This window comes from Phascolarctos cinereus, unplaced genomic scaffold (genome assembly GCF_003287225.1).
Source record: "Phascolarctos cinereus isolate Bilbo 61053 unplaced genomic scaffold, phaCin_HiC Scaffold_4;HRSCAF=312, whole genome shotgun sequence".
NCBI lineage: Eukaryota > Metazoa > Chordata > Mammalia > Diprotodontia > Phascolarctidae > Phascolarctos > Phascolarctos cinereus.
The window spans coordinates 671523775-671536950 of NW_027555847.1; the positions used below are offsets into that span (position 1 = coordinate 671523775).

Below are 13176 nucleotides of genomic sequence, written 5' to 3' on the forward strand. Positions count from 1 at the left end.
TTTTAACAATTAGAGTTATCCCAAAGTGAAATGGAGTGTCTTTGGAATGAATGGTTTCCCCTTCTCCTCACTCTCCACCTCTTGCCAGCCCCCGTTGGAGATTTTCAACCAGAGGCTAAATGACCACTTCTTGGATATGTTGGAGTGGGGATTCTTTTGAGGGTGTGAATTGTATTAGATGACTACATGGTTCCCCAGTGTTTAATACCATGCCTGGAACACAGTAAGTGCTTATGTTGATTGACTGAAATTCTGGGATTCTCAAGGAATTCAGTACATGGTTCCTAGTCTTTCTTTCTACTCCAATCCATGTCTTCGTACTTGGAGTATTCAATACACACACTGATATCCCTTCAAATACTCAGCATCCTACTTCATCAGCTTCCTATATATTTATTCACTACACCTTAGCCGCCCACAGAGATGATCATCTTAGGAGTCATAAATAGCCATAACTGTGCCTCTCCCATGATTTTGAACTCTGAAATTTTCCTCTCTGACCAGTCTCTCTGTTCTTTCATCTCTCTCTGCCTCACCCATCCTATTGTCTTCACTGTAACCTCTAGCTATTCCACCTCTCTCTTCTCCCAGTCCATCACCTCTGCTCCGGCCTTACTTTCTTCTTGAATCTATAGTTAAGGAACTCTGTAACTCTCCTCTACCCTCAAATCCTTTACCCACTGGTCCTACTGCTGCTCATACCTTGCCAAGCCTAAGTTATCACATCTACCATCTCTGCTCTTACTCTCACGCTATTGAATACTACCATAGGAAATTATACAACTGTGTGTACTATGTAGTATAAATTCATGTTATCATATTTCAACTGAGTTCTCACTTTATATCATCATCCTTTCGTTCTTTCTTGGTTGATCTTCTTGCTTTTCTGTTGAGTCTAATGTCTAAGGTCTTTTCAGTCCTAGGCCAGTTTAGTACTTTATGCCTTTGTTTCAGACCCTGTCCTTTCACAACTGTGCTTCACTTTGTAACTCTACTATTCATTTTCAATAGCATTTTGAGTAGAGGACTGATGTGGGCAGAGTTTTAGTCTAGGAAGATGATACTAGTGTCCTATACAAGATAGATCAGAAGAAGAAAGAATGGACATACAAAAATGGTTAGTAGGGGAAAGTCCAGGAAACAGTAATACCAGCTCACAAGAACAGTTCATATTTTTACAGTATTTTCAGTATATAAAGCATTTGGGGGCTAAAACAGAGGGACGGCAGTAAGTTGTCAACAGACAGATACTATTAGGGAGGTATACAACACTGTCTGCTGGATCTTCATCCAGATCATAACCACTAACCATGGGTGTGCCACAGGACTGTGTCCTGGCCCTCTTTTTTCCCTCTATTTCACTTGGTGATCTCAGTAACCCCATGGATTCAATTATCTTTATGCTGATTATTCTCAAATCTACTTGTCTAGTCCTAACCTCTCTTCTGACCTCCAGTCTTGCATCTCCAACTGCCTAATAGATATCTCAAACTGGATGTCCCATAGACACCTTAAACTCACATCCAAAACTGAACTCATTACTTTTGCCTCAAACTTTGCCCTTTTCCCAACGTCCCTACTACTACTGAGGGCATTACTCTCCTCCAAGTCACGCTGGCTCACAACCTAGGTAACATCCTCAACTCCTCTACTCTCACCCCACCCTTACATTCAGCCCTGTCAATTCTACCTTCACAACATCTCTCATACATGACCCCTGGTGTCTTCTGATATTGCCACCATTATCATGTAAGTACTCATTGCCTCAAACCTGACCTACTGCAGTAGCCTGCTGGTTGATCTGACTACCATAAATCTATCCCCACTCCAGTTCATCCTCAGCTGTCAAGATGATCTTCCTAAACCTCACATCTGAACCAGTCATTCCCTTATTCAATAAACTCCAGTGTTTTGCTATCACCTCCAGGATCAAATATAAAATTCTATTTGGTGTTCACAACCCTTCAATGCCCCCCTTTCCAGTCTTCTCACACCTTATACCCTCCCACACCCCACCTTATACTTCCTTATACCCCCTTACACCCCACTATTGGCCTCCTTGCTGTTCCTTGAACACAATGCATCTCTTAACTCTGGACATTTTCACTGCCTGACTCCCATGCATGAAAATCTCTCTCATTTTCATCACTGGTTTCCTTCAAGCTCCAGCTAAAATCCCACCTCATATAGAAAGTCTTTACCAATTTCCTTTAATTCTAGTACCTTCCCTCTGTTGTTTCCAATTTATTTCACCTCCAGTTTGTTTATATATAGGTGTTTGAATATTGTCTCCCCCATTAGACTGTAAATTCCTTGAGGGCAGAAACTTTATTTTGCTTCTCTTTGTATGCCCAGTGCTTAGCACAGTGCCTGAAACACTGTAGGTTCTTAATAAATGTTTATTGGCTGACTTTCACAAATTAATGTTTGCTTTATATAGATTGCTCAAAAACCTCTTTCCACTTCATTCTGTTCTGGCTTAGCTTTTCCATATGTGGTCAGGATCACTCTCTCTGTCCCTGTGTTGTCCTTTTCTTGCTCAACAGCTCTCTTCCCAACAGGCTACTCAAGCCAGATATGCTGACATCACTGAACCTGACCACATCTGATTCCCCTGAGCTCTCCAGAACCAGGATGAGTCCTGTGCTACTTCATTCCTCATTGACAGAATTGTTTGATAAGATCTGAATAAAGAATCTTAATGGATGATGATGTAAGCAGCAGAAAAGATCACGGCTGGGTTCATAACTCCCAAGAGGAATATTTGGTGCTGAGAGCGAAGTCGTTTTTTTAAGTTTGTTAAAGCTGAGTGAGCCTGCTGGGGAAGTCACTAAAGAAAGTTAAGGATGGAGACATCATGCTGTCAACTTGAGGGCATCATTATCTGACAACAGTATATTACTGAACCCTGGAATGACACCTGTTGCCTGCTGAATAACATACAAATTCCTTAGCCTGACATTCAAGGCACAATCTGTCACTTCTCTACATTTTTAACCACACCTCACATTATGCCCCCAGGCAAACTGGAATACTTGTCCTGCCTAGATACATCCCACACTTTTACCTCTCTGCCATTCTCTTCAGCCTAGAATATTCTTCCTTAATGTCTCTGCTGGTTAAAGTCTTACCCATTCTTTCAGGACCATACAAAAACTACCTCCTTCACAGACGGAAGTGGAAAAAAATCACTTATGAAACACCTACTATGTTCCAGGTACTATGCTAAGTCCTTTACAAATATTACCTCAATTGATCCTCACAACAACCCTAGAAGGTAGGTATTATTATCACCCCCATTTTACAGGTCAGGAAACTGAGGCAGATAGGATTTAAGTGACTTACCCAGGGTCACACAGCTAGCGCATATCTAAGGCCAGAGTTGAACTTAGGAAGATGAGTCTTCCTGACTCTAGGTCTAGTGCTCTATCCATTGAGCCAACTAGCTGCTTCTAGGAAACTAAGGCCCATTCAGAACTCTGTAGAACTTTTGTATCCTAGTTACTTGCAAATTCACCTACTCCTTCAGTCCACCTCTACTACAATTCTCATTTGTGGCTCCAAGAAGCTGTAGAATGCACACTGGCCACACCCTAGTAAAACCATCTTGGCAGATAGGCTAAACTAGGTTAAGGATAACTGACTCAGTGAGTTAGGGGGATGTCTATCCCAAGCACTTGGTGACTTCCCTCAGTGGAATGAAAGGATGAAAACAATTTCTTCCAACAGCCATGAAGGTGGCTGAAGCAGGCACTGTGGAGTGCTTAGAGCATGGTCAGCCATAGAAGATGACAAAGTCATTCACTGTTTCCTTATCCACCTCTGGTAGTTCTGCCTTTTGTCTTGCCACTGAACTTTGAAGACTTTAGAAGAGAGAGACTGATGATTTTGTCCAACTCTGCCTCACTTAATGCCAATTCATGTGCAAGTCAAGACATCACCCCATGATGTCTCTGGTCCTCTTTAAAAACAGATGAACAACTACACATGGGGATGGCTACTCACTAGATCTCATCACTACCCACAAGTGTTCCATTTCCTTAAGTAGAAATTGATATTCTTCAGACTATAATTTCCTATCACTCCATCTCTTTCTATACTTCTGCCCTTCTAAATCTATTCTTCACCTTTTTCAAGACCTCCAATCACCTCAGTACTTTATCAGGTCATAAGCTCTGCTCTAACTTCACTTTCCTCCCTTCCCAATCTCTGTCTTATTGCTTAGTCACTTAAACTCTACGCTGTCATCTGTTCTGGAATCCCTCACCCTCTCGTACTGCTGCCATTCATCTCTTCCCAAACTTCAGCCCTGGTGTTAGGGGCTAACCTGACACTGGCACCCTGTCAGTTCAGGTTCTATGCTGGGATTAAATGAAGCATTCATGGGTAATCGAACAGTTAACAAAAGGAATTTACTTAGCCCTAAGATAGCAAGGGTATGTAGCAGCACTTCTCTCAAGTAGATACAGCCCCACCTTGGACCAGAGAGCCCTTTTCCCTTCTCAGGATGATACAGATTTGTCACAGATATGGTTACTGGCAGGTTGGACACCTAACTAGACAGTAGCTGTCGATTAACAGGGTCAAAACTCTTGTCTTGAGATGGAAAGGTGCCATCTCGCCAGATGGAGACAGGTTGAAGGCCACTTAGGTTAGATGGGTGTTCTAGTTGACTCAAGCAGCTCAGTTGGGCAGGAATAGCTGCCCTGTCCTTAAGGGATCATATTCCATGTCCAAGACAATATAGCATCACCAACCACAATGTCCACATTGGCAAAGGATCCTCTCCCCAACCTCTGCTGCTCTTGTAAACAACCCAGCTGTCTAGCATATGATGTCTCAAATGGGTACTAACATGTCCCACAAACAACTGCATGCAGCAGGAAGCATCACCAAAATTCCTCTTTTGGTCCTGATCCCAAGGGGAAGAGTCTTTGATTGTCTTGTGCTCTCCAGGCTCCAAACCACTTGGCCAAACCCATGGTTACCCACCCCAGAATCAGTGGAGATTAAGATTTTCTCTGCCCCATACCTCAAAGTTCTCTTATCTGCCAGCCCTGCAGTCTGAAGCTCAGTCCACTAAAAGAACCTTCCAGGACCCTCATTCCCTGGGAAGATTAGCAGCTGCTGAAATCCGGTTGCATATGTAGCCTCTTGTACCCTATGGAGTCATTGGTAAATGAAACAAAAACATCATTTCTCAGCAGCTAGGTCCTTACAGGTGAGAACCAACTGGGCTAGCAAAGGAGGCAGGGTTCTAGGACCTAGAATAGTGGCCTCAAGCTCTGGCACAGTCACAAATTGTTTGTGAAGGGCACCAACACTGGAGGGACCCAGGCAAGTATGATTTTGAATTATCATATCAATTTAGCAAAAGAAGCCTTGTTGTACATCCAATTTTGTGAGCAGGACCATCTTGTATCACCAAACTCGTAATAAACAACTCCGGACAAAGGGTGGCTGTATGACTCTGTTTAGCAGCAACTAAGGCCCAGGAATAGTAAGCAGCCAATTTTCAAACAACATAGAGAGTGGCCACTTTGAAAAACCTGTAGTTTTAGAAGCCTCACAGTTGTTTATTTGCTCTGGGCTTTGTGGACAGAGACTGATAGAAACTTTTCAGGGTCTTGCAGGATCACAAGGGCCCAAGGGAAGAGACTGCTATATAGCCTGCTTTAGATCTTCCAGGACTGTAGCCTACTCTGGATCCCACCTGAAAGAGGTGGATTTGAGGGTAATTTGGTTAATGGGGCTCATCACAATACCCAGGAGAGAAAGGTGGGTTCTTCAAAGCCTGAAGTGGCCAATAAGTCTCTGGGCCTCCTTCTTAGAGTATGAAGAAGCTAGTGTCAGTAGCTTATTCCACACTGTGCTTGGAATCTTCTGGGGTTCTCCCATTCACTGTATTCCCCAAACTTGACTGAGTGGGTTTGACCATGGACTTTCTTAGCATTGATTTCCTTCCTCTTGTCCAACATATGGGCCATAATCTAATCCAGGGTCTCTTTTCATCATAGCCTCAATCTGGCCTGGTCAACATTACATCATCAATGTAGTGATTCACATCAATGCCCTCAGGAAGGGAGGCCCCTTTCAGGTCTCTGTCCACCAAAATGAGCCAGGATGAGGGAAAGTTTAGGTAGTTCTGAGGAAGGACAGTGAAGTGTTATTTTTTTATAAATTCTTTTGTATAATTTTTGATACAAGACAGCTAAATCTTAGATAAAACAGTGAGTTGATTATATTACAAACAAGGTTTGGCACAGATTCCAGATACGCTATCATATCTGTTTTGTTTTTTTGCATTCACACACTTTCCACTCTATGCAATCATTACCAATTCACCAAATACAGTTTAACAGTCTGGTAGAGACTGAAGAAAACACTTATTCTGGTCTGGCAGAGTCTGGGAGAGATTGGGAAACACTTATCATTTCTCTTAAAGAGGTGAAAATAATCAATGATTCTTATTGTTCTCTTCACTTGTAAGATATTTAAACTCTTAAAAAAGCAGTTTGTTTTCTCAAGGCACATGCCATCTTAAAAAAAATTCAGTAATGTATATGTGCACTCAAAAAAAAAACCAAACATGCAGCTCCACTTTCTCCTAAAAAAATTTTTGCATAAAAAATTAAAGACTTTCTGCAAAACTGCTCCCCTTGTGTCATTCCAAGACCTCAAACCACAAATAAGCACTCAGTGCAATTCTATTGCTTCTCATTTCTGTAGGAAACAGAGCAGAAGATGCCTCTGACCACAACTGCCCCTCGAGTGACAGCTTTTCTCTGCTTTATTTAAAATATTCCTTTTCAACCTGTTTCAGTAAAGTACAAACAGAATCCAGTAAAACATAAGGACCACAGAGTCAGGGAGGAAGGGGAAAGATTTAATTTCTCCCCTGTGCCATACAAAAAAAGTTAGACAAAAAAAATTGGGGATTTCATCAATTCACCCTTTTAAAAGTTACTTTTAATTCAGAAAGCAGCTCTTAACGAAAATCAAAAGCAGTTCCTAAGTAACTACAGTAAACAGAATATTTTAAATGTGTACTTTTTGCAATTCAGCTCATTTTGGTTCTGCCTTAATTTACCTCCCAGTTTTCAAGTTTAACCTCAGCTCCTTTCACTCCAGAATGTTCAACAGCCTCAGCTCCCAAGTCCAGTAGCTGCAGATGTCCCTGCAACACCCTCTGGGTGAGGTGTTCCCACAACCGCAGCACAGAGTATCCCAAGGACCAAAACCTCTAATGCCCCAGACTCATTCACCATCTTTTTCAGCAGACCCTGTGGCTGCCACATGAGTTTTATTATAGGCCATCTGCAGCATCTCTTCTGTGTGACTTACCAAATTTTTGTTTAAATATACTCTCTCTGAATTTCTTCTTGGAATGGGCAGGAGTTAGTAGCTTGGAACCTATCCAAATTAGTCCTCACCTTCACTACTTTTTCTTCTATGAATAGTGTGTTAACAGGAAAACAGGCCCAGAAATGCCTAAGCAGCTTCCCCATAACCACATATAAGTGTTTTAGTTCCAACTGAATGTCACTTGGCATCATCTGGGTTATGGCTTGCTGTGGTCCTCCCTGCATAAGTGCTCCTCCAGGGGATAGGGCTGTAAGGGCACTACTTACAGCACCACTTGAAAGAACCTGAGTTAGTTTGGGTGTGCAAGTTTCCATCTCTCGCTTAATACTCTGAAAACAATTGATAATGTCATGACTTGTTGCATACTGGAGTTGGGCCATGATAATACCTATCTGACTTCTTCATGCTTAGTGAAATTGTTTTTATGCTATTATTTCCCCCCCCAAGTCTCCATATTTAATGGCTTCCCTGTAACTTCACCTTGTTTCCTGATGCCTGCTGCCAGAACCAAGGCACTGTGATGATTAAAATCTCTTGTTGATCACAGCATTGCTATTCTCCTTTATGGATTTTGAAGAGTTGGAAGCAGATGGCACAGGGATAATCCCACAGCCCTCATCTAATGATTTATCCTCTAGTGCTGTCAAATCGAGTAGTGGGGTTTTTCACTCCTAGTGATACCATTGTTTTTAAACTCTTATTATCCATTTTGGCACATTCTGCAAAGAGATGTTCTAACCCTGGGTTAATCCAAACCCTCTGAAAATAATGGCATTGAAAAAACTATGCATAAAATTCTTTTTCTGTCATGTTATGTGCATTGTTTTTTCTGAATATTTCATTTTTACCTCTGGGTAGGTCTTAACTATGGATTCAGTGATATCAGAAGTTAAGTTATACCTCAGGCCATTACAGCTGACTGTCTGGAGGCGGCCATCAGCCAGAAATGCTGCAGAAATGCCCATATCCTGCTCATGATCGGACGCTGAAGGGCTATCCACGCTATTCATGCTTAAATGACTGGCCCAGAACTCCTCAGCACTGATCACCTGACTCACAACCAGGTCTTTATAACGATGGAACGAAACAGAATCTTGTAGAAGCATCTCGTTTTCTCTTCCAGTTCTTTATCGGCTTTCCTCTTGAATACGGATAGCAACTGCTGAAGGAGCTCTTTCACTGCATCTCCCTCCTTTACAGCTGTGCGTTCACCGGAAAACTGGAAGCTGGTTCAGTCTTCCGAATGTGGACCTGCTGAAGCCGGATTTTAGATTTGCCTTCCGGACTGATTTTCTGCCATTTCACGTCCGTGTACACATACCTGATTATACACTGCCTTCGCTATCTCTTCTGCCATGAGGTTCAGGGCCCCAGTCTGCTTCTTCTGACGCACCTTTTTTGCAGTCAGCAAACCTCCTTCTCACGAAGTCGCCACGCAGCGCTTCCTGTTCGAGTCGGTTTCCGCTGGGTAATCTCGCCGCTCTGTGAGGACACGTGACCGGAAGCGATGAGGGGGGCCGAGAGACCACGTGACAAGGGAGTGGTCCGCCATGACGCTTCCGGTTCTCTTTCCCCTCCCACGTTCGTGCTCTCGTTCACTGGCACCTCTCTCTCACTGCGGGCAGTAGTGAGGCCCCCCGGTGCCAGTACGGCCCCAGATGACCCCACTCCACCATCCCGCCCAGGGCCCCTGCCCGGCCACCGTCTGCTTCAGGCGGGGGAGCGTTAGTGTGGCCGGCTTGAGGGTGAGGGTCCAGGACGGTGAAATGCAATGGAATCCTTTCTAGGTGAAAGTGAACTGGCCCTAACTGGTTTCAGCCACAGCAACAGAGGAGATCGGTGCGGTCAGCACCTTGGGCCGCTTGGTCTGCAACATTGACCCCTGCAGTGACCGGCGATGGCTTTGTTCATAGCCTGCTGGGTGTTATCTGCCTCGGCCACAACTTTGTCTCCATCGTCGCTAAAGAAGAACTGTCTTTCATCGATCCTGGGTAGGCAATACTATGAGTCAACTCTATGAGATGGTTTACTTAAGGCAATTCAAAAGGTTTCTATTTAGCCCTACCTACAGACTACCAGCTTACCTTTGTAGATGTTGCTGAAAGGACCCGCACCTACACTGACTCCAAAGAGCCCACGATCCCCGTTCCTTCCAAGGTCTGCCTTCTGTAGCCTTCCCCTGAATGATCCAAATGGGGCAGGGGCTTTAGAAGCTACCTCAGCCTTGGGTAGAGCTGAAAAACCTCTAGTGCCTTGATGCTGCAATCTTCCTATGTAGTTATACTAGCACACCCATAGGTTGCTTTCTTACCAGCCCCGTGTTTCAGAAGCCACACCCACAGTCCCCTCCAGGTGAGGATGCCATTGCCCTCTACCTACCTTGCAGGGTGGTAACCTCTGTGACTCCTCCCTCCATTTGCAAAGCACCTGACAACAATATGTACCCAAGCCACACAACTTTTCAAACCTCCTGCTCAAATTTCACCAGGTGATCAGACCACACCTGTACAGTCATGTGGCAGAGGAGACCTATGGCGGAAAGTTATAAGAAGTCTTAAACCATGCCAGTGGAGTTCTATCCAGAAGCAGTATTTTACTGCCCCAGAAGCTGGCCCATCATAGGTTGTGGCAGGCCATTTCTTTTAGGAACTTCATTCCTTCTGTTGTAGATCCCTTTTCGGGAGCTGGCTGCAACAGGAATTCATCTTTATGGAGCCAGGCACAAATAGCTCCACATCTCAGCCAACTAAAAAGGGACAAAAGGCCATCACATCTTGAAGCTCTCATTAAGGATTCTGCAACAATAAGTCCTCAGCTCTCCAAATCTCTGTTACTCAGCTGTAGAGAGTGTCTCAGTATCTGCTCCATTAGACTCCCCTCAGAAGCCATTGCTCCAGTGATTTATCAGATTTTTATTTGAATTTTTCATGCACCTGCCCAGTTCCTTGTTGGTGAAGACCCATCTCTTGCTTGCTTCCTCAGTGCAGGAGATCACCATTCTCCCAAGAGCAGTCATTCAATCTGGGCCCTTTTTTTGGTCTTTTTAAAAAAAAAAAACATTGGTGGGAGTTCCTAAGTCTCTTCTTTACTTCCACCCTCATTATCCTGTCTTATGGCTCTGGTCTCACCAGGATGTCATAGAATTAGAACTTCTAGATTGGAGATCATAAGTAGATTCCAGTCTGTGACTTGTCAGTCCCCACCCTGATCAGAGGAGGTCCCTTCATTGCGTGGTCACAGCTCCATTAGCTTACTCTCTTCCTTCCCTGCCTGGTCTCTAAGCTAGATCTCTGTAATTGCTGAATGCACTGGGCCAGTTCTCATTCAGCCTTATTATGCTGGCAATTAAACTTCTGCATATTAGTCAACTACTTGGCTCTTTTTTTACCCTCCCTGAAAGCTTTCTCCAGCACTCACTGAGCTAATTATTACTCCATGGGAACAGGAACCTGCTCCCCGTTCTATGCAGAGGGTTCCCCAGGCACTACCAGAAGAGCTCCTGCAAGTAAATGCCAAAGGGCACTTCCCCAGTGCCTTCTCCCCAGCACAGCCACTGTATGAGCCCATGAATCCATGCCTTCCCAAGGAGTGCTATGCCAAATGTTAAGAGCAGGCCTGAAGCCAGCACCCTGTTATTTCAGGTTCACTGAAGGCTTACAGAGGTTTGCATGGCCCAAACAATGAGAATGTGAAAAGAGGATACAGGATCACTTAGCTTCTTTGATATGGCCTCAGTCATCCCCAGAGAGAAACATGTTCAGGTTTTGGTTTTTGTAAGGCAGTTGGGGTTAGGTGACTTGCCCAGGATCACACAGCTAGTAAGTGTCAAGTATCTGAGGCTGGATTTGAACTCAGGTCCTCCTGACTGCAGGACTGGTGCTCTGTCCACTGAGCCACCTAGCTGCCCTCTCCCCTTTTTAAAATTCTACTCCAGTCCTTTTATTTTTTTAATTCTGTATCTGTCTTGAGTTTTAAAATACATTTGTTTTGTGAGGTAATTGGGAATAAAGTGACTTGCCCAAGGTCACGTAGTTCGTAAGTATCAAGTGTCTATGGCCAGATTTGAGCTCAGATCTTCCTGACTCCAGGGCCAGTGCTCTATCCACTGTGCCCCATGCTGAGCAGGTCAGGGGGTACTGACTGGCACAGTCTTTAGGCATCCATCAAGTCATACGGGCCCTGATTCCATGTGAATGGGGCTTTTTTATGATCTTAGGTAACTGGGACTCTGTCTCAAGAGAGGCAAGGGCCAATCAGGGCTTTATTTTTTTTTTTTAATAATGGTGGGAGTTCCCAAGTCTCTTCCCCACTACCCCTTTCCCACTGACTCTGACTTTGATCTCTATGGCATGCAGCAGAGTCTCTGGGTTGAAGACCATACAGTGGGGTACTCTCTGTGGCATGGCCGTCCCCACCCTGATCAGGAGAGAGCCTTTCACTTGTAAGTAGGTCTATCAGCTGCCACCATTTAAAAGTTGAGAGCTTTGTCTCTTGGTGCTGAATTTGCTGGGCCAGTTCACTCAGCCTTAGTATGCTGGCAGTGGAACTTTTGCAGGATGGTCAATAGCAGCCAGAGAATGCTGTACTTGTTTCTTTCTTAATCCTCCCTAGAAGCCTCTTCGGCATCTGCTTGGGGAAGGGAACAAACATTTATATAGTGCCTACTATGTGCCAAGTATTGTGCTAAGCACATTTTTAAACAAATATTGTCTCATTTGATTTTAGCTAACTCGCTAACCTTGAGCTAACAGTACTCCAGGCAAGCAGGAGCTGACTTAATGTCCTATGGAGAGGACTCACCAACAGCATATTTCTTTGCATTCTCAATGGGTGGGGAAGGAGGTAGAGAGAAGGAGAGAATTTACAACTGAAAAAAAAAATTAAAAATAAAACAAATCATAAGGGAGACAGAAACAGAGAGACAAAGAGAGAGACAGATAGAGGACTCACCCCAAGAGAAAGACCCTTGTCCTGAAAGCTACTGTACCATAACTAGCCATCCTGTCACTCTTCCCTCTGGATTTGTAATGCCCTTTACCCACTACAGCTACAATCGGAGTCATAAAGCCATCTCGTCTCAATTACCACACCATCAAATGTTGGGGGAGCAGGAATGACTCTGTTACCCTGTTAGTTCAAGTTCAGTGTTGGGAGAAAATGAAGCACTTGAATATTAAACTTTTAACAAAAAGTTTACTTAATCCTAACATACCAAAGATATACAGTAGCACTTAGTTCAAGTTTCCATATGGAAACACATCTGTTCAGCAAGATAGGGTGTGATAATTCCTATGGTCCTTGGATATTTACCAGATAGGAGGGGTACAGACAAGTGGGAGTGGCCTTCTCTGCCCCTAAGTAACCTGGAAGCCACATCAACACAGCCAGAGATAACCAAGAAGCTTTGTCAAGGGAGGCATAGCTTGATCCATGTGAGCCCTGGCTTTGTGGCCTTATAAGGCCTACCCATGATTCAGGGTTAGAGGGTAAAGGGGAAAAAGAGGGAAGAAGAGGACCCCTGCTTGTAGATATTGAGAACTCTCACATGTGGATTACTACCATCACATAACTCCCTCTTACTCATGTGCTTTCACTTGAGCTGAAGAAATACAACTAAGTCGAACTAAAAAAAAAGTAGTACTCTTCCATCTAAATATATGAAAAACTGAGAAAAATCATTAAATCTCCCTGAGGCTCCGGTTTGTCATTTAAAATTGGGGGAGAGGGGATTGGACTCTAAGACTCCTTCTAACTCCAAAGTTCCATTAATAAACAACTACTGTGTACAAGGCATTGTATTCCCACAAAGAT

The 13176-nt window shown here is 43.9% G+C and overlaps 1 pseudogene; it reads right to left on the reverse strand.

Moving 5' to 3' along the window:
• Positions 1-7025: 7025 nt before the first annotated feature.
• Positions 7026-8917, reverse strand: LOC110196173 (general transcription factor IIH subunit 1 pseudogene; annotated as a pseudogene).
• Between the last annotated feature and the right edge of the window lie 4259 nt (positions 8918-13176).